This window comes from Takifugu flavidus, chromosome 5 (assembly GCF_003711565.1).
Source record: "Takifugu flavidus isolate HTHZ2018 chromosome 5, ASM371156v2, whole genome shotgun sequence".
Classification (NCBI taxonomy): domain Eukaryota; kingdom Metazoa; phylum Chordata; class Actinopteri; order Tetraodontiformes; family Tetraodontidae; genus Takifugu; species Takifugu flavidus.
The window spans coordinates 8,871,629-8,896,111 of NC_079524.1; the positions used below are offsets into that span (position 1 = coordinate 8,871,629).

A 24,483-nucleotide genomic window follows, 5' to 3' on the forward strand; every position below is an offset into this window, starting at 1 on the left:
GATGTCTAAAGAGCATGATTCCCTTCTCCCACGGATGGATTTTCCTCACCTGGACGCCCCCTTCTGCTCAACCCGAGATGCTCGCCTACGTGAAGATGCCTCACTTTAGCACATATGGGCAGGCTCTAACTTATATTTATTTACTAATTGATGTTTACCCTGGATGTTCTTGCCCACGTGACGTTGCAATCTCCATCTATTTTACTTCCTTTCGAGTCATAATCATGGGTACAAACTGAAGTACGTGGGAGTAAGAATATATACAGCTCAGTTTCAGACCTGTCATGTGTGAGATACGTGCTTTCCTTTATAATCTCTGCTAGAGGGTGGACCAGCAGTATTTTTTGCTTCAGTTGTATGTATGGAGCACATATTTCCTTGAGTGATGCGGCTGCCCTATAATGGCAGGATGCAAATATTTGAGAGGGGAATGCCTGGAAAGTCCTGATTATTCCGTGTTTAATCCCCCTCATCGGGCTGACCGTCAGAGGCAATAGTGGACATCAAATCAGCGCCGCGGACGTCAGCACTTATGTTCAAAGCTGGTCCCAGGGAATATGGTTATGAATGAGCCGGCGAAGCCATCCAGTATCAAACCTCACCATCGCTCCCCTTTCTGGGTTGCCAAGGCGATAACGCCACAATCGAAAGAGATTATTAGGAGACACAAAACATGTTTATTCAATCATGACTCATCCAAACAACAGGCATGCATAAAAGCCTGATATTTATTTACATGCACGACTGCACAAATGCAGAATTTGTGCCGCAGGCGTCCGCGTGACAAACAGGCTTTCAGGGCAAAATGATTTAATCTAAAATTGGCAGATAAATGGGATGGAGCCCGTGTGTAGTGGTTAAATGGGAGAAAATAAGGCTGCCAAATGAAAAGCAAGACATTCTGCAGCGTTCTATACATGTTCTCTGTGGACCAAGTGATGGAATTCAAAAAAACGGGCTTCCATCAGTCCAGCTGGATGTAATTCCAGTCAGGGCCGTGCTATTACCGAGGCTTGACAAATGGTGGTGCCGCACATTCGAGGAAATGTCCGATGGCCTGCGACAGTAAATGATTACTTTATGCTTGGTGGTTGTGAAGGACTGGAATGATGAAGCGTTGATTATTTTCGCCCGTCCAACTCGGCGCTATTTTACAGGATGAAAAAAGGGGAGACTGTGGAATACCAGGGATGGTTCTCAACGTGTCTTTGCTGGCAAACGGGCTCCTGCCGGGTCCCCAGTTTGCAAGCTCCAGGCTGTTTCTGTAGCAGTGGTTGAAGCAGGAAGAGAGTCTGACCCTGTGGAAGAAAGAGGAATTCAGTGAAGGTCGCAGGACTATAACGTCAAGTCAGCAAATCTGAGCGCTCAATAAGTTTGAATTTCCATGATCTACATGACGATTTTAATCTGCTGCCATATTTCTGTCCTGAAAGTTGCATTCCTCAACATGATGTCAACCGTTTAAATTGTAAAAGTAATTTCCTTTTACAACGAAAAATCCTTCATTTTAAACTGGCCTCAATGCTGCTCTTGACATTGTTGAAACGGACACATTTTGGACCTGGATCTCAGTTCTGCAGAGTCAACATTCACTTTAAATGTGTGGATTAGCAAAAATGTCCAGAATTATTACATTTTCATTACATTTGTTCCCAGGAAATTCCGAAAAGTCTATTGTATATTTATCCTAATTATCTGAAACTGGATACTTTTTCATGTCTCAGATTTTGGTGTTCCAGAGGTCTATACTGGGCCCCCATTGTTGGGGTTGATGACAATATAGTATTTTGAAGTCACGACCACCAGCTTTAGTATTTCAATTTGGGCTGTGAACCTTTGTCAAGTCACTGTGTGACTAAATATATAAATGTTAGTATGTGGTCAATATCTGTCCCAAAATTCCACGGGTGAAAGCGATACATCCGAGGGTTTAACAAACTGCTGAGCCATCCACTGTCATACAGTCAGAGAAGTGATGAATCCATCCTCATCATTATTCAGGAGAGAGAACACCTCCTTCCAAAAGTTTGCCTCTAGTACTTTGGAAGTAACGCGCCCAAGTACAATTGATCCCCAATGATTTTTTTTCTTTTGCCAAGGCCTCTGGTGGATTCTTTTTCTTATCGTGTTTCTACAGTGCTCAATGTCGGAGGAGATTCTTTTGTGATAAATAACGTGGGACCCATTTCAAGCATCCCTCAGTTTTTGCACGAGTGTCCCAGGTATCATTCTAGCTGTCAATCTCACAGCTCTCCTGCTGTCTTAGCCGATGCAGGGGACATTTTAGCACATCCTCCAGCATATAAAATAAATAAGACGCATTATCTGACCGTGAAACCAGCCTTCCGACAGAGCCTGACAGACAGACTCTCGGAGAGTCTTTCAGGATTGCCAGTCACGCGGACAGCCTTGCTTTCTTACTCTGCAAGCGCCAGTTGCCCGAAGGCAGCTCTGACTGTCTGATTGGACGTGATGTGTCTCACCAAACTCGCCTCCTTCAGCGAATGAAGAGACTCTCGGGTGTCTGATTAAAATGTCTCCAGGAGGTCTCGCTTCGGAGAGAATGTCCTGCTAGGAGGACACCAGGACCTTGCTGGAGGGATTATAGAGAACGCCCAGTGATCCCCAAGAACATGAAGATAAGGCTCTCAAGAGGAGGGACTCCTAAAACAGCCTGTTGCTGTGCAAACGCTGGATAAAGGACGACTGCATCACCCTCTCAGCCACCGCCAGGCGCATCTGTCTCAGTTACACACACCAACAGTCATATTTAACCTGATAATAATGCCAGTGTCTCATTCTAACATGTGTTATTAATATATAACTGCAGGGAGAGTTATGTCCCAAATGATTTGCTGCGTAGTGCCAAGAAGGAAAATGAATCCGTCATGCTTAGCATGCCTTCTGCTACACCATGATCGTCTGCACAGTCACTAACCTGGATCAAAGCGACCGTGCCCACCGTGGTTTCCTGCCCGGGTCTACCACCCACTCAGGGTGCATGATGGGAAATCACCTGTCGCTGGTATTGCACGCCGCCACTCAACACGGTCTGAAACTCCTGTGATTTAATGACTGCGCGTCTGGCAGAGACTCTTCCAACAAAAATCAGGACATCCGCATCCTGTAATGCTGTGTGATATCTTTACACCTCTTTAACACGTCAGAATTACAACCTTTCCTTTGAGGGTGATTCCGAATTATTACGGCTTTTTATTAGTCCCCGGGCTCTGCCTGCCCTCTGGTCATTAATCGGGTGCTTTATATGTCCGGCTCACTCTGACAAGGTAAATTACTCTTCAGCTTTTTCATCATTCTCAGTCTCAAACAGCGAATCAATCACACATTGAGTGGACGAGCTTGTGAAGCAACACTCACGGGGCATAATAAATCGGCCTGAACAAATGGTCCACCTGGCATCACACAAGCGCGTCTTTTGGGTTCAAGTGTGTCCAGCGGCATCCTTGGCACAGAAGCAGTCACGTATGTCTCGATATAAATCACTCGCATTGATTAAATTGGTCTTTGATGGAAGCCAGATGGGGCTTAAACAGAAGCGCTGGCAGAGACGTGAGCCTGTCTGAAAAAACAGCTTAAAATGACAAATAAGACATAAATGTTGGACCAAAACCATGATGGATGTGGAACGCACGATGAGCAATGTTGCACAAGCCGCTTTGATTTGGCCAAAGTCGATTGTTCCCTCATTTGCCCGCCGGTGGTAACATGATGCTAATGGGTCGATAATGATGTCTTGACAGAAGGAAAATCAATTAGCGTTTCTTTTTTTTCCCCAGTTTCTGCCAGTGTGTCTGGATCAGGCCTGATCGGCAATGAAAGCAAATGGAGCGCGTGACTGCAACTCCGCAGCCCCGTGGGCACTGAAGAAACTGGCACTTGGAATGAATGATGGACAGGCCAACTTCACTGGCGAGGAGTCGGGCTGCGTTTTGAGACGCCTCGGTCACGTGCTTCACAGATACCAAGCACCAAGATGAAGTATGGACGCTACAGAAAGTGTAGGGCGCAGGTGGTAGCTTAGGCTGTCCTGTCATGGCGCCCGAATGCTCAAAGCACCTCTCCAAGGCAGCTTACTTAGGGACTAATCAAGTCCTCTGCTTGTTTTTCCAGTGTCTGCAGGTGGACAGAAAATCCTGAAAAAACAAGACAGAAGTGGATGTCGGAGGGGACATGAATAACAGATGGCGCCACCCTGGACACATTAAAGTTGAGGACCGAGCGTGCTGCCCGGACGACCGCTGGCAGTGCGTTTCAGTCCCTAAATTTTTCCTAGAGTCTTCCTACACTGTGGCCACCATCAGGCTCCACACGCTTATGCTGTCATAGCATCTCTAGAGCAAACAACATCTGCTCTATGCTGATGTGAAGGGCGCCTGTAACACCACTGTTCCCCTTCCTCCTGAGGAACCTCATGTCTTGTCTGCAGGACCACACCACAGATGCTCTATCGCTCGGTGTCCTGTTTTACGCAGCGATGAACTGAAGAAACTCATGGGGAGAGCTGGGAATTAAACCGCAGCCCTCGGAAGAAGTGTCTGAACAGCGTCACACCCCCCTTAACTACAGACTGAGACCACTCAGCTGCTCCACAGGAGGCCAAAGTTGTCTCTCCTCCCTTTGGCCATCGCAGCGGACGATGACATCTCCATCTCTCTGTCAAGCCTTTGAAACACATATTTCCACAAAGGTCTAAAATTTGCTCCGACAGTGGAACGTTTTTCTTTAAGCTCAAACAAGCTAGCTTTGACAGAACCCAGACGCGGCATGTCTGCCCATCACGGTGCTCTTCCTCTCACCTCTCTCCATCCATTTGGGTGTTTTTCCCTCTCCTCCACCCACGTCTCCGGTAGTTGGACTTGCACGTGCGCAATATTGGCTCTGATCGCGTTCCAAGTGCTGCAATCGTGATTCCAGTGTATCGATCCATTTCGGCAAAGGTCCATTTAGCAACTATTAAAGCGTCAGTGCGCCACTTTCTTGAAGGAAATGACTTTTATCTCAAACTCTTTTGGTCCAGATCTACGACTCCCATCTCGAATGACTGATTTTTTCCTTTTCTTTTTGGTTCAGTTACACTCGAGCCCCTCGGCTTATATGCAAATGAACACACATCTAATTGTGCAGCATGAAAGATAATCGTGCAATTTAACTGCTGAATCTGAGGCTTTCTGCTGCTAGTTGTTTCATATAACTGAGACAGTGCCAAAGTGCAGCACATTGGCGGAGCTGATGGAGGTGTCGTCCCTCTCTTCCTCCACGTCTCCTGTCAAGTTGAAACTTTAATGTAAAAAAAAGAAAGTAAAAAAAAAAAGGAAGCTCCTGCTTTTGTGCGGTTCCAGGTTACATCCATGTTCAAGTGGTTTGCTGTCAGGCTGCCCTCACATAAACTGAAGTGGATTAAGGCTCAGGGTAGAGTGGGAGCTCTCAAGTCACAGAGACTTTCAGAAAAAGCTTCCAGTGCCAGAACAAAGACAGCCGACTGTTGTTTGAAGCTCGCCACAAATGCGCCTTTTCTTCTGCTCCCAAACGTGAGCACAGCGACCATCTCTTACCTTTTCTTTTTCTCCTAAAGAAACGTGATGTGATGATTTGATCAGATTGTTGTCCTATTTCCTCCAAGTCAAGTCAAAACAATGACCTTGTCAAACGACTTTAGTCAGATTTCACTTGTGAGGCTCAATTCATCGATGTGCTTCACGCATCCCAGAGCCGGAACCCCCCTCGAGCGAACGCCGAGGCAACCGTGACAAGAAAGACCTCCCTCTTAACAGGAAGAAACCTTGAGCGGAACCCGTCTCTCACAGGGGGGACCCATCTGCTCCAGGTCAGCTTTTCAGAGGAAGTAGATCAGCACAAATAAGTTTTATTTATTTGCCAGAAAACATATTTATCCCTTCGTCTCCCGTGTCGGGTGTGTAGGATTTCAAACATGAATCTCCACAGACGTGCCAGGCTTTTGAATTTGGCAGTAAATAATTGAAATATCACCGGTTTCTGTTTTTGCTGGAGGCCAGAGCATGAACTTTAGTATTACTCCTCACTAATCCAAAGCAGAACCTTCCCTTCAGGTGTTCCATTTCCCACAATTAGAAGCCTCCTAATGTCACATTCTGGACTTTTCAAACCAACATTTTGATCCTGAAATTTGATGGTAAATATTTAGTGGCTGGAATTTTGGCCCCTGTCACCTTCGGCACCACAGACAGCTGCAGGGACAACGCACACGTCAGAGGTACCATCTCTGCAGAGATCCAGTACCAATAAAGGATCACTTTATAATGAAGTCCACTGGTCAACATTTTAAGTGATAAGAGTGATCAGGAATGCTGCTTTTTATTTTTTATGGAAAAAGTTCTTCCACTCCCAACCGATCTTATTTTACAGTCACCAACGCTTAAAGACAGTGGTGATCTCTTTATATATGTATATTTTTAGGGATGCAACATCCCAGAACATAAAGAAAATGGTGCTGACAGTCCGTCTTTAGCTCAGCAGTTCTTTTGTCAAACATGCCAACGCTGCATTCGATGCCGCCCACAGTAGGATCAACAAAACTTTGTTCGATAATTAGGCGCCCAGAAAGTACATCATTTTCAAGTTTGCTGGAGAAATTTCCACACAAGCATAAATATTTTTTGTTGATAATCTGTGTGAAATTGGGAAACTAAAGCCACCCATCCATCCCAGAATGCTGCTGTCACATGCATGATATGTGGCTGTGCTCAAGCTTTGCAGAAAACAGGGGTTTTGTGACCCTTTCCAACAAGAGTGGCAGTGATTGGAGGACGCAGAGCCTCCGATACAGGAGGACGGTTAGCTTCAGCGCGCTGGGATCGCTAATGCTCGCGGTTTCAGGAGCGATGGGGAAAAAGCAAGACATCGCTAAATCCGTGTCAGATAGGAGGGAGGCTGCAGTCATCCGCTGCTGTTTGCCACCCGGAACGTCTGCATGCAACGAATGATGGGATTATGTTAATGACCCTGTTCATGGCAGCATCTCTGAATGTCAGCCCAAAGCAACTCTTTGCATCCAGAATCCTTCTGCAATCTAAAACGAGCTTGGGAGCCACATAATACCTCTGAACGCTCTCCATCCATTTTATTGCGGATCGGTGCGCAGTAGTTGCCTCTCCCTCCCTCCCTCCGTCCCTCTCTCTCTCCCTCCCTCCCTCCTCTGCTGTTGTACAGTCTGCTTGTGCATTTTCTGTTGTAAAACTTCACCTACATACATCATTATACGGACGTGTCTCTCTGATGTGTGTCCTGTCACCATCCCAAATGTGTTTAATTATGGAGATAAAGCTGTAGCGGGAGCAGGAACGAGTGCAATCGGAGGCAACTATGTTGTCTGTTCTGGGTCCCATCCATCTCCTCTCTTCCTTCACCTCCGCATCATTTCTCATTTGCTCTCCCCTGACCTCTCTTGACCCAGCCTGTCCTTTCACCTTACTGTCCTGCAGCACCTTTTCTCCACTTCTTTCTCACTCCTCCGCTCCATTTTTTCTCTCTCTCTTTTTCCATCTGCTGTCAAGTGTGAAATGAGAGCGCAATGAGTTGAGTTGGGGAGCAGAAGAGATGAGGCAGAGTGGTCTGTCACAGGAGAATGATCCTAACAGGAATGCTGAACAAACACACGCACACACACACACACACACACACACACCACACACACACACCACACACACCACACACACCACACACACACACACACACACATTTCTATCTTAGTAGGGACTTTCACAGACATAATACATTACCCAGCTCCTTACCCTAAACCCATCCATCCCAACTAACTCCCTCCTCCTAACCTAATTCTAACCTCAACGTTAAAACCATGTCTTAACCTTCAACCAGCATGTTTTGTGGTGGCCAGTAAAGTGTAACCAATTTGTTAACGTGGCCTCACTTGTTAGAATGAGGACTTTTGTCCTCAGTAGGCAGCAAATGTGAGGATACACACACACGCACACACACACTTGGTCCACCATTGACCGAACCAAACAAGCAACAATCAAAAGATAGTGAGCGTCCTTCTAAATTGTTTTACTCTCCTGACTACAATTCCAACCATTACTTGAGGAGAAACACTTGCCTCCCTGACTGTCGCTGTGAAGCAGTTTTCGGAATCGAGACACTTCAAATATTGATAGGAAGTGTTGACGTTGCGCGCAAAGTTATTTGATTTGGAAATAACACCCTATAAAAACCAAACATGAATAAGCTCAGACTCTTTTGAGGCTGCCACCTGTTGTGTCTGCAGGGCTAATCGCTACATCTGCCTCAGGTCTCATGACAAATTCATCCATCACGCATGCGTAGTTTACAGTACTTGGCAGTTTCTATGCTTGCAGCATTTGGGCATGTGTCTCAGTCTCACACACACACACACACACACACACACACACACACACACACACACACACACACACACGTGACTTATCAACGGATAAATGCATTTCTCAGTCTTGACAGATACATAGCAGCAGTGTCAAGAGGCTAATTTGTTTTTAGGCAAAAGGATTAAAGGAAGAAAGAGAAAACAGAGCTAGAGAGGCTTCAAAATGGTGAGAATGACGACAGCAAGCCAGTTTTTCACTCTAATATTTGTTGTTAATTCCGTGCTCCTACTGCGGCGCCAGTTTACGAAGGGTAAACCAGAACCTGCTCTTTGTCTCATAGGCCAAAGCCCTAGATGTCGCCAACAAGTAATGCAGTAAAATTTAAAATACAACCAGCACGTTTGTACAATCCTGTAAATGCAGCGGACAGAGGGCAGAGTGTGTGTGTGTGTGTGTGTGTGGGGGGGGGGGGGGGGGTGTAACCTAATAATCGACAAAGCTAACTGTGATGAACGATTTCCACACACACCTCATTTGACTAAAATATGGTTTGTTTACCAACCCATAACACAGATCTATCGCTTACACCGTAGAATAACAACCGGTCATTAGAGGTCGTTAGTGTGTCGTTAGTGTGACATAATTGATGGCTGCGGCTAACTTTGAAGTTAACTTCATGTCGAGTTCTGTTCCACCTTTGGTGTTCTATAACATCACCTAAACACAAGCTCCACACACACGTTTGGTCCAAAGAGTCTGTTCTGGCTCTAAACCGTCCCCCCCCCCACCCACCACGACCACCACCATGATGTCAAAAAGCTGCCCGGTATAAACACACGTCCCGTCTCTCCGGATTCCACCCAGATGTCTGCTCGCCTTCTCCAATTTGTCCCCTGGACTCTGATAGTCGGAATAATCGGATGAAGCCGCAGGTTCGCGCCAGGCTTCCACTGCAGCTGCCAATTCAGGCAGCTAATCGGTCCAACACAGCTGTGAAAAGCAGAATATGAGCAAACACCAAAATAAACAATATAGCAGGGAAAACTGACCGTTTCTCTCGGTTCCATGTGTCAGCTGCTCCAATTATCAAACCTCTGTCGTAAGAGCTACACTTTAACAGACGGGAGACATGTGAAACACCCAATTAATTCAGCATTTGAAACCATTTTAATAGCATTGAATGTAGTAAACAGTCACTATAGTCAGTGTGAGGCATAAGCAACGAATCTATCAAGTATTAATTAAGAGTTGTTTTGGGATGAATAAAAATAAGTGGGGTATTGTGCGACAGCTGGTTTGCGGTGCAGCAGCAGCGTTCTGTCTTTCCGTTCTTTGCCAGAGAAAGAGGAAAGAGAAAGAGAAAAAACGATGCAGAACGACAAACAAGGAGCTCAGGAGGCAAAAGTAATCCCAGATTAAAGATGAGAGAAAAGGAGGAGATGGCGGAGTGGCGGATAAGATGAAGGAATTGTCGTAGGATCACTCTAATCGGGGGTTTGCAGGGATAGACTGTGGATAGCCTGGATGGGACTAGAGGGAGACAATGATACAGTAAACCCAAGTCGCCCGTGTGTAGTTGGTGTATTACAGGCAGATTACCGCCTTCACTTTTAAGCGTGTGGGTATGAGCCGCATCTGCAAAGCATTTAGTGTACAGTATGTACACAGCTTATGGTGCTTCACAGGTATAAACACATGGGAACACCGCATTCATTCTCCTCTTCGTCTATTTTTAAGCCCCCCACCCCCGTTACCTTTTTCTGGCTTTTCAGATTTGATGCTCTCCAGCTGGAACAGCGACGAGTCGTCGGAGTGAGCAAATGTGGCGCTCCCGTACAGCAGGAATGGAGTCTGACCCCCTCTCCCGCCACCGCGCTCCACACTTCATATGCCGTCTTTTTTTTTAAATTTTATTTGTTGATGCTGAGGTATTTCTGAGCTCCTTTTCCCCAACAGCTCAACGTGCGCGCGTGTGCGGGCGTGCGTGCGTGAGTCATAATGAACTGGATGGTACTTTGACTGGAAGTGCGACTTCAGTTTCAGTCATCAAAGATGAGTCAATAGAGAATAAGTGCTTATCCATGTGGATGGTATATGCTAATGAGGCAGGCTAGGAGAGTCTGGGCTGTTTGGATGCTGTCTGCAGCAGCTGAAAGATTAATCCCCCACAGAGTGAAGACTCAGAGGTTGAGGGCTGAGTTTGAGGCTGATATCGTGCTGAGGGTGATGAAATATTCAGCTGGAGAAGCTGCCAAGACTGGGTGGCGACAGGGGGTGTGGTGGGGTGGGGTGGGGGGGCAAAACGGCGGCACAGGGGTGCTGAGGGCAGCGGGCGGAGCTTCAGAAGGGGCCGAGATGAGACGCGTGTGATGATGGCACATCGGCCGGAGAGGCGATGACGGCGGCTGATATGAGAGCGTCAGGAAATGAGGAGCGAGACACACGTGCACATCAGGAGGAGGCACGAGGAAAACAACCTGTCCGACCTTGTTCATTACTGGTAACCAAGCAGCTTCACACACAGAAAAGGATTCCAGCCATTATGTGTGCAGAATAAAGGCTCAATCAGAGGAATGAACGAGGCCGTAGCTTTAAAGTCAGGTGATCCCTGGTGTGTTTTTCCTTTTGATCCCTTTCTGCACCTTTATCGGCCTCACTAGGGAGCCTCGACATTGCTGAGGACAAAAAAAAGCTGCATTGATTTCTATTTTAAATTGATATTTTGGGTATTTGTTAACCTACTCAACAAATGCTGCTGTTCCCTGAATAATAGTGAAATTGTGGGTAAAAGGAAACAGAATTATTTATTGGAGGTTTTCATCCCGTGAATGAATAATGGATGAAGAATTGAATTTACTTGAAAAAGGCCGCGCTCACGATCTGACTATAGTGTATATGAACTATACAGAAGTCAAAGTGGGGGGGGGGAGAGTCCCTGAGGCCTTCTGAAAGTCTTTGATTCACAAAGTTTGGATCACAGATGCTGTTCCTTCAGTTATTTGAAAAGAAGTACAAAAATAAAATCTAATATTTTGCAGACTTTTTGCGTTATTCAGCATCTATTTATAAATATGGGACCAAGATTTGAGGGGTGAACACTACAGACGCCAAATAAACACAAAGATTAAAATGAAACTCAACTCTGTCACCTGCAACATAAAATAAATCAAGACTACAAGCGCGCTACAAAGAGCCCCAGGATCTGCTCAAACTTGGATCAGCAGAAGTTGGATGTTACGTTTGCCATCATGGAGGTAAATGCACGGATTCAACAACATCTGGCAACATTTGCGCTGGCGTGGGCGAGCTCCCACACGCATGTACGTTACACGTCTTGCATGAATAATCCGGGGATTAAACCCCAAAGCAACGCGATTATTGTTGACACCGCCGGTCTGCGTTTCACAGCCCAGGCCTGCAGGACTCCATCGGCACATGTACACAGATGTGCGCTAAGGGCAACTAAAAACAAAGTTCGGAGGAAACGTGAAGCAGAACAAGCACTCGAGCATCTGAGAGCAATATCAAACCTCTGATCAGGACTATGCGAGAAGCTGAAACACACGGCAGACATCTGAGCGGAGGCCCTCCAGTCCTGAACTCAACTGAGGCTTCATCTCAGATCTTTTAAATGCATTGATTGATTGAACACACACATTTTCACATTCCTACCTTTGAGGGGACTTAGTATATGTTACCCTGCTCTTCTAACCATCACAAACCAACTAATTACCTTAAGATAACCTATGTCTTAACCCCCAAACAGGCCTTTAAACCAAAATCCTCTCACTTCCCAAAAATGTCCTCACTATGCTAGTAGAATGTGTCTTTTGGTACTTAGTATGTAGGAAGTATGAGAACACAGACACACACACACACATACACACAGGCTATTTGAGTGCTCTGCTGATGTCTTGATTATTCTATTTGATGGTGTTTGAGCACAGACCTGTGAATACTTTCTTTAAAAAAGTGATTAAAAGTGCCAGGAAAAAAGAAAGCAACAATCATTAATAACAGTTTCTGAGCGGCTGTTTTTCCTGAATATCAAACAATCCTTTAAACAAAGATCTGCTGTAAACAGGAAGAGTTCTTTAAATATTCCAAACTCTCCAATCATCAATGATAATTTTATCAAATCATCTTCCCTATAAACAAACACCTTTGTTAAAAAGATGAAGGTTTGCCAGCTTTGTCTTCTGTCTCCAGGATTTGGAATAGTCACATACACATGAGGGAAAAAATGGCCATAACAGACTGGTGGAAATTGCGGGAATTATGCAAATGGCGAAAGGCTGTTTGCTTTGTGGAATTGCTGCCCTTGGATGCTTTTATGGAGTTGGGTTAGGGTTAGGGTAGCCAAAACAACGAGAACATGAGAAGCTTTGTGACGCCTGTTTGAAACAACGGCGCCGCTCTTAAAATCGTTTGACACCTGTAGAGGGGTCTTCGGCGTCATTCCTAATATGGATGCGAGGGAATTACACTTTCACCATGAGGAAGGAGTTCTGATGCAGTAATTATCAGTGTGAGGCACAGACAGTGAACACATCGCGGTCTGTAGCAGAATAGAAAAGAATACTTTTATGACTAATGGATCAAAAATAACCTGGTGAGAAAAATAAGTGCGAGCCGTTTGCCTAAAGCTACAAAAGAAATGACAGAAAAGGACTCAGTCGTGGGGATGAATGTGGTTCTTTCTTCGGGCGTGAAGAGTTTAGAGTCATCATTTCACCACCGCCAAACGCACAGAACTCGCGGAGAACGTGCAAACTCCACTAACAGCCTCCAGAAACAGTGGCGAGGCCATGGCGCTAGCCGCCGCGCGCAGTTTGGGCGGTAGCGGGAACAAGAGGCCCGTCTTCCTGCGAGTCTTTATCCCAACACGCCGCCATCCGTCCTGTTATCGCTGATTGGTTTCACCTGCCCTTGACTCGCTTTGTAAAAGGATCCTGATTGTGGGGAAACTCTTCAGGGAACTGGATTGCAATTCATTTTTCCTGTTGAACTTTGCGGAGGATCAACACCTCTTGGTTATAATGAGATTGCTTCTCCATGGACCATAAATTATTTCTGAGCGTTTCCAGCTCCCGTATGAAAATGCCAGCCCAGCTCTTAAGAGAGCAACACTGCAATCAATTTCCTAATGCTAAAATGAAAATGTCAAAAACATTCAACATTGACTCACCCGAATGCCCTCGCGGTTCACTTATTGAAGCTCATTATAATGTTTATATAACGTAAAACTATCCTGCATGTAACAGTGGCGCCTGGACGCCTTTTTATTAGTTTTATGTTCTTTTAACTTTTATTTCCTTGACCTGTGTGATAGTTTTATTTGCGTAAGAGGAGGAATAAAACCTTTTCCCTTCAGTTGCAAGAGCATGTTCGCCTGTATCGATCGATTAATTCGCTGTGTACGTTATTAAAGACGGAGCAGTTTCGGACGAGAAAATGCTGAAAATCTGGTTCTCTTTGTTTGGCAGCGACATGGAAATTCCAAAGCTCACAACTGTTAGAATATGAAGTTGTAGGCCAAACAAAGAGATTCAATAGATCAATGAACAATATAATCACATGATGTCATCTCTTTTCACGTCTGCTCTTCATTGGGAATATTATATATGTGTCAGTTTTGAACAGATTGATCGATATAGTCTCGTGGTCACCAACATTTCAGGAGAGTAGCTGAAACCTGTTTTATTCCAGCTTCATGGGTGGAAATAATCCTGGAGAACCGGAGAGTTAATGCTGCAATCACTGATTCAGACCAGCAGATCTTAGCTCAACTCACCACACAGGCCAGTATGGACGGCAGATCATTTCCCATTAAGCGCTAAAAGTATTCATTTTTTTCAGTCTCATCTTTTGCTCTTCATTGATTTTGAGCTCTTCCGCCCCGACGCTCCGCTGCGTTCTGCAGGTTTGGACGGCTGATGCTGATCATTTTGGGGATTTTTGTTTTTAAAAAAAGGGGGAAAAAGAAAATCACATCGTCCAAATCCAGACAGAATCTCTTCCTATCCTTTGTTTGTTATGATCTTCTTTTCAATCATACCGGTATATACTGGCCAGATAAGGAGGCAGCACGGTCATCCTCCCTCCTGGGACACACTTACTGAGCGCCCCCCCCTCCCCCTCCCATCTGGTTATCTTTTCAAATCTTTCTTCTATCTGTTTGGCAATATTCTGGTAGCAGCATCACGTTCAGGCGTGGCCTGAGGTCAGCTTCATATTCTCAAACCTGATCCACATTGAAAAGCGTTGCCAGCTTTTACAAGCAGGGGCAAAGAAAAAAAAGTGCCCGTCTCTTACACTTAAATGACCTCGGGAACTTTCCTAGTCACCTTGTTGTTCAACTGTTGTTTTACTCTTGTTCATTCTGAGGCTGGTCTTAATGTGTGTGTGTGTGTGTGTGTGTGTGTGTGTGTGGTGTGTGTGTGTGTGTGTGTGTGTGTGTGTGTGTGTGTGTGTGCGTGTGCGCGCACGTGTGTGTGTGTGTTCCCACCTCTGTGACGCCACCTCTGGGTCGCTTCTCTCCCTTTGATTTTTTTTTTATTCACGCCATCACCTGTCTTTGATGTCACCAGATAATTGTTCCCTTCAGAAGTCTGGAAAGGCCACTCAGCACTCCCGGGATGGAGGAGTTTCCATGGTGATGATGTTTGTGGTTCCATGCTGGAAACAACTGTTCACTGTAAGCTGATGAAGAAGTGAGCCTTTGAGTCGTGATGCTGCACACCTGGGGCTCCGGAGACGGGCAGACACAGCAGCAGGGGAGCGTTCCAAACAGGGGAGGCGGATGGATATCGAGCAGATTCTAGAGCTGAACGTGAGGCTTGGAGGGGGAAATTAGAGCCCTCTTTACGGAGAAATGCCGCCTAAATGAACGCTGTGGGAATCAATGCACACTGGGATTACTGAGAGAGCCGTTCCTGCCAATCTTACCGCACGGACATGCTTGTGCCGCCCCCAGCTGTGGCGATGTCAAGCTCATTTAAGAAAAATAATTTTTTTTAAAAAAGACACGTGCTCAGAAACACCTCGAGGGAGTTTCTCCAACTTTTGAATCAAGTCGCCCACTTCAGACCGGAGGACGGGCAGGAGGGAGCGTGTCTCCCCGACACGTGGAGGTCAGGAAGACCCATGGAAGCGCGTCTTTTAGAACGACCTCTGCGATACAGAACTCAGTGTTTGCGAAACTCCAGCTGAAGGTCAAACTTCAATTTCACCGGGGAATGGAGATATCCTCTCGCACAAGATGGGACATTTGATTGAGGAGCGAATCGGTGACCTTGGGATCACGACGTCGTGTCTGCCTCCCTGGTTTCGATGCGCCCGCATGCTTGTCAGGCGGAACATTCAAAGCGCCATCTCCCTCCCGCCCCGACACATCCTCAGGCTGTTAATGTAACTTTTGTGGCTGTGCTGGGAATATCAAGGGTATATCTACGTGTCACATAAGAAGGTCGGTCTGTAGTGCGTGGTCCCTGAGTCTGGACGGCGTTGTGCACCAACTCTCACCTGACTGAGGCATTAATATGAAGAACCCTATTAGCTACTGTCTGGGGGCCGCCACCCCATCCAGGCCTGACCACCCACCCCTCTGCATCATCCGCCCCTGTCTCATTTGCCTGGCTGAGATTCGAGGACGGCCTGAAACTCCACCGTACCTCAGAGCTACAACAATTTCAAGATTCAATTTCATTCTTCTCCACAGTCCAGTGCAGCAATGCAATTGCCCAGCTCGCGCCCTGCAGTCGTTAGCATCAGATTTTTCCAAATGCAATTACAGCGGCGGAGGCTGCACAGGCTTCCAGCTACGCTCCGACTCTAACCGGCTGTTGCTGCAACTTTAATGCATCTCTATATACACTCGAGCATAATAATGCACCGTGATTCATAGAGGAATAAATTCTCCCAGTGTTGGTGAGGGCTGTAGAAACGGTTTATGCATTAAGCACCAGCTACAGTCTGTTATTAGCTCAGACTTATTGGAACTGCAGATGATGAATTTTGTCAACATTCCTGATCATTGTCTACTGGTAGTTTATTTCTGGTGTTCCTACAGTGCATATGGATGACAGCAGGCAGAAAAGAATGGAAGCAGGAAAGAAGTGTGACTGAGGATGCCAGACAAGGAATACATGGACATGAAGGACGAGGGTAAGGAGGAACCTGGAGAATTCAAACAGCGAGTTCTTGAGTAAAGTACTGAAACCCGACAGTTCCTGATGCTTCAGTTTTGTGTAAATGCCTTCTTGGAAACAGCAGCCTCCCAAACTGCCCGGGGATCATTTTCCCATTATTAGTTTTTTTAGGCGCAACCGTTTACAGACTCTTGTGTGTGGGACAACAGTACTCAGACGTAAACAGTGATGCTGCCGAGGCCGTTTTTATACCGTCACAGATGGTTAAAGTCACAGCAGCTACTTTGCTCCTTTACTGTCAAAAACAGCTGTTTTTATTCCCATCTCGATAAAAGTTCGGAAGGCTGTTACTTATTTTAACCTCTTCGATCCTCATCTGTATGTTTATGATTGACAGCTGACTCTTTAAATCAGAGCTTTTGTTTTAGGTTCATTTTCTAAACCTGCTCTGAGGCCAGCGATGCCACATTTCAGGAAAAAGAAATGCATTTTTTGGGAATGTGTGTGAAGAGATTGTTCCCTTTCCTGGTTTCCTATCTTCACCCCTCTCGCTCACTCGGTTCACCCCAGCTGGCCTCAGCTCTGTCCGTCTCCTCCTCCAGGGCCAGACTCAGCACCACGGAAGACTGGACCTCCTGCTCCGCTGCCCTTTATCTGTCGAACGCCCTCCTTCTCCAGCTGAACGCTCAAGGACGGTTCGCTCTTGTGGGAATGTTGCTTTTTCCTTAATTTATAGCAAAATAGAATAGTAACTATTAAACCAACAAGAACCTAAGAAAAAGAAAGGGATGCTCCTTCTGGAGTTCCATACAGCGAATCCTGAATCCTTCCAGCTCTGCCTCTAGTGTAACAACGTAGGGAGATGTTCGTATGATTGATTTATTCCACTCTCTAAGATGGGTAAATGTGCAGTATTCCGTACTTTGAACGCATTCCTTCCGCTGATCTATACGTCTGCGGGTATAAAAAAGGGACTGAAGGTGAAAGGATCTAGGGCTTTTGAATTTCGGGGGTTATTGCGCTCATCATATCAGCCCAGACTCAAATTTCCATTCTGCTCTGGCCTGAAATGAGACGTCCCCTTCCCGTTGCTGCCCTGGCCGAGGACGTGTTCTTTTCTTCTTGTCATGTTAACCAACTGCGATGCGTTCGCTGTTTCTCATTAACTCTGGTCATGACCCAGTTCTCCACACGTCTTTATGTTAATTGACAGTTTCTCTGCAGCTCGCCTCTTGTTCCTTTTATCCGCCGCTGCCCTCCTCCCCGTGGCCTTTTGCATCAAAAATGCAGCTCCTCTACGGCGGGGGGGCACAGCAGGCTGCTCGAGGCAGCGTTATTGGGAAGCAGCTTCGGACCACTGCGGGACTTCTTTCATACTTAACCAGATCATAAAACACGTCAGGGGACCTTTTGCCCTGATATATCCGTGCGAGTGAGTGGCAGACTTGACAGAGCTGTTGCGGTGCTGCAGACATGCTGACAGCAGGAAATGTAAATCACTCCAGAAACTCCAGCCCGATTGGTGCATGTCCACGTGCGCTAACTGCTGTCTCAGCAGCACATCTCAAGAGGACAGGGAATGTTTTGAGGCTATTATCATCACTAATGGCATGCAGAATTTAATTTGGTACACTTCGGGGATGTTTTCGGAGCATGTACTCCTGTCGGTGTACATTATGGGTAGGCTGTGCTACATAAATTATGTGCATTTCTTTTTTTCTGCCCTTCTTTTGTTTGGCATCTATAGCTTAGCTGCAGTTGTTTAAGAGGCCCATCCTCTCAGTGGGGAACATTCTCTCCTGTGAGGTGTGGATCCACTCAAAATGCCCCATTTCAACCCACTATTTTGATTACTGCTGGAAAACCACAAACCCGTAACCAAGCACACATACACATTTTTTGTGCGTTTTCTGGTGTCACTTCTGTTTAACTATTAGCATGATGGTATTAGCCTCTAGTCAAGGTTTGTGAGTATTAAGAATTTGATGCTTTTGCACACTGATTACGGCTCAGTGATTATAGATCAACTACTGTTAACATGATCAAATTAAAATATAAGTAGCTGCTCGGATAAGCGTGCCGATACTGGATGCCGTGTTTGTTCATTTTTACACATTTAATAGCTGCATTTACATTAAAATCCTGACATGAGCTACGAATTTAACCATGTTAGCAGCCTGACAGCACATGGCTGTGCTTCTCTGCCTGCATGTCTGGATCCGTCTTCTTCGGCGACACATGAATGCTCTCAATGCAAAAGAAGGAGGCGTCTGCCAGAAAAGATGGACCGAGATCGAAAGGTCAAGGATTCCTGCCACGCGGAGCAACAGTGCTGCTCCCCTCAGACTTATTTATGTTAAATGGAAAGTCTATCGGAGCAGGCGGTGGGTGTGTGGGGCTTCCCTGAGGGGAATGGAGAGGTGAAAAGGGACGAGCGTGCTAGTTGCACACTAAAGAGGGATGGTCCGAAGGTGGGAAAAGGGGCTCTGGGTTGTGATGGGAATTCCAGCTCTTTAAAGTGAGACCGACCGTTTGGCTCAGCTCAACACTAGGTTGCTCTCTAGCTCCCAAATGACACCTTACCAAACCTCAGTATCAATCCATCTGCATATACGACACTTTTATGGCACTCAGGGGCTGATGGTTCGGGGCAAAATGCATCATTTTGAGCAATCAAGACCTCTGGAGTGATCCAGTTCTTCAACCTCCTTTAACTTTCCCAAATGTTTGCCTGATCATTCCGGGGGATTTAACTCTGGCAAATGTGCCTCTCAGTTTAGACTTTTAGACGATGAAAAATGCTGCATTGTGAAGAAAAGTGGCGCTCAGGCAGAAGCCAACTGTCCTCCTCCACTTCAAAGGCTCATAGAGTCGACTCATTTGCATCCGCCCCACCAGTAGTTAGGAGTTGTGAGGAAACTTCCCATCTGTATTCTCTGTGGCTCTGCCAGTGGGAGGAACAAATTCTGAACCCTTCTCCTAAGCGATCCATGTCTGCTGTCTTTGTGGGCTTTCCCGAGGATCCAGTGCTTCTCCCCATCCGTCTGACATCTCTGTCTGCCTCATCGCCCACTTGATTTCCACCTTTAAACTCACAAAAATCTCTCTTTTAGTTTTCTAAATGCGAGAGAGTCCATTGGAAAAGAGCCCGCTGTGGTTTTGGGCGAGCTCAAAACCACCATAAAAATGGATATTGATCAGTCTCCTAGATTACTTTCTACCTGACAGAAGACGGGTCGAATGCATTAGAGACAACTTTATGTCTTCAGGTCAACAAAGGGGGCAAGATTTTATTGCATTGTACAAATAGCCTTAAATTGAGTTTTTTCTTTCCTGTTATGAAGGGTTTTTTTAAAAAAAACAAAAAAACAAACATGTATGACTAACCCCAGAGCTCTGCACATGCAGTCTCATGTACTATTCTCTGCCAAATGTCACATTTGGTCATAAAGAGAAGCCCCGCCGGCCGATGTTAGTACTGCGCGTATTTCATTGGTCTCTTTAGAGACCGAGTTTACAAATGATGAAGTGTCAGTGAGCACTTATCCTTCAGATTTGTGGCACTGCAGCTGGGCTTTGACAGGGACTAATGGACAGACTGTGGCCGTGGGGACCGCAGCCGCCACTGGCTCCGCCGCTGCTGCTCAGGAGCAGACAAACACACACACACCACAGACGCAAGCACAGAGGTGTGTTAAGCAGTTTCGTACGCCGGCACAGTGCTTGATCACATCTGACAACTCCATATAGGCATGTGAACATCCTCAGGGTTCATGCTCATGTCCACCATGACAGTTTAAACATATGAGCAAAACTATATATCTATATACAGTATATATATGTACGCATATGTATATGTGTCAGTCGCTTGCTGGAAATAGGAACGAGCTGTAGCCACTGAATTTCACGCTTGAGAATCTTTACATGGATGAAAACAGCTGGAGCTTCCTCATCTGGGGGACTCCAGGTTAGCTTTATCCTGCACTCTGGTGGTCCTGAGATAAAGCACAAACTCCATATGTTATATAAAAAAACAAGAAGTACTGTGTGCTTTTCTGGGGCGTACAGCAATAGTCATGCGTGTGAAATAAACGGAGCTGATTCATGCTAGCATGCTGTTACAGCAGATGTGGAGGAATTGATTCTACAGCCGGATGCTAGCTCACCAGTTTGGCACGAATTTGTCGTCAAAGCTGGAGAATGTCAAGAGACGGAGGGCTTGTTTGTTGACTTCATAGCAAGGAGGCGATAAAACCGCAGTAAACTCCTCCCTACATACGACTTGTGCAGAAAACCTGCCGAGCACAGGCACAAGTGGACCCCAAATAATCCGCACAGTTGCCCTGAGGACAAACCCCAGAAGCACTGCTTTAAAACAGGATCAAATTGTGCTCAAATAAAAGTCTGGGGAGCACAGAAGTTCCCATCCGAGAGCATTGACCCCCCCCCCCCCCCCCCACTTTTCATGTGCAGTCAACTCCTGCTTTGATTTATGAAGCTATTAACTTTTCATTGCAATGCATGCAGTAAGAGTCAGTGTATTAGCTAAGACAGTCAGTCATGTGAAATGTGCCTCTCCCCAAAGGTCAGTCAGGCCACCATCTCCCCAGTGCAAATCTCCAGGTGTCATCTCATAAACTGCAACAACCCTGACAATCACCTTCACTGAGAGGCTCATTAAATCAGCCCCCTTCAGACGGTTATTTTCATTTCGTTCGGGTTTTATGTCTTCTTTGGCTTTTTATTGTCTTTACTTGCTTGCAGCCATCCCGCGGCTTAATTAGAATTCCGAATTCTCATTATTATTATTATCATTAGTAGTATCACTATAGTCAGTCAAAGATGCGTCATTAGAGCCTTATTAGTGTCACCTTAGAGGTTACAACATCAGCTGGAAGCAAGAATTGCTGCAAGCGAGGACACAGTTTGTAAGGGCACGGTGGGAAATGTCAAATGAATAAAATAACTAAAATAAATCAAATGTAGTCCGTGAGGCAGAAAAGGGGCCTGTTAGATATTAATACTGTGACCGTGAACGTGCTGAGAGGCTGTGAAAACCTGCAGTTGGCAGGAGATGAAACAGCATTTTATTTTTTAACCAGGTACATTTTAAGGCGATAGGTCAAATCTATGTTGTTTCATTTGGTGTTCATGCACGTTTAGGGAGTACATTACACCAAGAGATGGAATGTATATGCTAATGTAGATGTTTAGTCTGTCAAAGTCTCAGGTTCACCAACAGAAGCCAGACTGATGAGACTCTCCCAGGTTGAAGGAGTGTCTCTGATGCCCCCCGCTGATTCCAGACCAGCCATGAGCCGGAAAGCTGCTCTTCATCCGTCTGAACATTGGGCCAGATTCACGAAACGTTCTTACGAACAAATTTGTTCTTAAGTCCCACTTACGAACAGTTTACGAAGATTGTGGCATTCACCAATTTCTTCTTATCCTGGATTTATTCGTAGGTAAGAACAAATCCTACGAACACTCAGGAGTACTCTTGCGCACATTTCAGTGCCGACATGTTGGCATGGTTGTGTTTTCTTCTCTTGTGCAGTTCAATAAAATTCAATATTACAATGATAATTCTGTCATATTTATTTATTTATTTGTTTATTTCCTATTTTTGGTGATTTACGGAGAATTTTAAAATTACGTAAATGTGCCAATGACTTAACATTAATCAACCAAATTGGAAACCATGCCAAAACTGTCTTTTTATTTGATTTTATCTTGATTTATTTTATTAGGGGATCGAGGATATGCCCTGGCTCCCTGGTTGTTGACACCACTGACCAACCCTCAGACTCCACAGGAGTTTTATTCAATCAGATGCATGCGCGCAGTCGCTCCACCATTGAACGCACCATCGGCATGTTAAAGGGGCGCTGGATGTGTTTGGACACAGAGCCACAACCCCGTGAGGATGTGCGTCCTGACGCAATGATGGGGCCAGACTGCAGGCACGCGGTTCACGTTCGAGCGCGATTAATTGCCCGTTTGTGAATAAAATGCATTATTGTCACAATCCGAGCACAGGTTTTACACGTTTATTTTTTTTTACATTCTTATTTTTTTTTACATTCTCGTTGATTTCTTTAAGCGTGTTGGCTATAGTCATCAGGGTTGAGACAATTTTATCAAGCGTGTTAGCCATCCTTTCTTGATTGTTCAACACGGCGTCAGAAATCAGGCGTGGAGAGGCAAGCTTTGGGCATTTCGCTTTGGGCATTTGGCTGCTTTTTGCTCTGTCTACCGGGTCCTGCTGCAGTTCCTTTTATGGGCATTAGTGGGCGGTGACTTATGCTAATCGTATGTTAATTAGACTCACCTGGCACGCGCTTTCAATTTACGAACAGATGGCATTCATCAATCTAAGAACACAGCTGCGAACAATTCTGGGGCTTACGAACGCGTTGATGAATCCGACGTAGGGTTTTCTTAAAAAACTTCTTAAACACAACTTAAGAAAGAATCTAAGAAGATTCTTAAGAACATATTGGTGAATCTGGCCCAATGTTTGCTTTTAACATTAGGGCTGTTTGCTGTTGCCCTTGTGCTCCTGATACACGCCCTCCATCACGGCGATGTGTGTGTGTGTGTGGGTGTGAGACGGAGGGTTTAAAATGATCTGTGCACGTACTTTCTTCCATCCATCAGCATCAAAAACAGGCGCATTAGTTTCCGGTAAGGAGATGAAAAACCGTCCGTGTCTGAAAGTGTCCTCGTTTCTGCGCGTCAGGAGGATGTTTGTGATTTTGTGCTTCTTTTTTGTTGCCCTCATCTCTTTTATAAAGGACGGCGAGCGCCTCCAGGACATGATGGACTACATGAAATCGTCTCAGAAACCAGAACGAGAAATATCTGACACAACAAAAACACCCCCGAGTGCATTTAGGTGACTTTGCTGCTTCCTCGTTTCTGTTTTACAGTCTCTCCATCTTCAGAACTTTCCCGTCCTTTATCCCGCCACCACCAGCAGACAAGACATTTATAACATCCGACCTATATTACTGAGCAATAGGTCGGTAATGGGTTCAACCTAAAACTACACAACAGTTAAAACACTTCCCCTCACACACAGAATGCTTATTTTACACCTTTTTCCAGATTTTCCTTCACCAACAAGTATCTCGGCCTGTGTCTGTCGTCCCCTTTGATCCTCTTTTATGTGCATTTTTAACGTCTCCCTGGTGAATGATTTGCATGATGTTGATGAATTGATGTTGCATGATAAACATCAATGTCGAACATTAAAGTTTCCCTCCTAGTTCCTGACAGAGCAAACTCCTTGCACGTGACCTGAACATCTGCTGTCCCTGTCAAGTGGGAAATGAAAATAATGGAACTTTTCTGCTGTTCCTGCTGGCTAAACTCATGTGTACATCCACCAAGGCTGAAACCTGAGTTAACCTGAGTTAAAGGCCAGAGGGCAGCGGAACACATACAATAAATCCTCTAATCCCCCTGTTAGCGGTGCTGTTTACTGTAATCCTCCTCCTCTCTCCTGTCCTCTGTGGCCATTAATGTTCTCACACCTTCCCACAATAAATGTTGCATGAATTCCAGGACGGGCAGGCGGGATTCATGCAGTCCTTCAGTCGGAACCTGAAATATCACCAGCTAGTTCAGAGGAGCCTAGCTGCGTAATCCCATATATCAGAGCCGAAATGTAATGACGGTAATGGTCTGAATCACATCCGAGAGCCGTAACCTGCTGGGGAGCTCAGCCGTCCTCTGTAGGAGTCCGTCATTAAGCCAGCGCCTGGCGGGTCACAGGTGTGAGATTCATTTTGCCAGAAGTGTTTGGAGGGCACTGATGTCGCACCGACGCGCCGCCGAGATCGGCCTGATCAGATAGAGACAGGAGAGCCCCCCCCCCCCCCCCCCCCCCCACACACACATTTTAAACTTTTTTTTAACCTTTCCTGAAGGATTTATTAAGCATCAGAAGCCTGAAAGTGTGACACAAA

General features: G+C 45.8%; 1 long non-coding RNA gene across 1 annotated transcript; it reads right to left on the bottom strand.

Moving 5' to 3' along the window:
* Nucleotides 1-663: 663 nt before the first annotated feature.
* On the bottom strand, nucleotides 664-10,216 carry LOC130525927 (uncharacterized). The gene is made up of 3 exons (XR_008950621.1): nucleotides 10,115-10,216; nucleotides 9,410-9,471; nucleotides 664-1,298 (listed from the first exon to the last, which is right to left on the bottom strand). It is a non-coding gene; the product is annotated as an uncharacterized LOC130525927 (long non-coding RNA).
* Nucleotides 10,217-24,483: the final 14,267 nt, after the last annotated feature.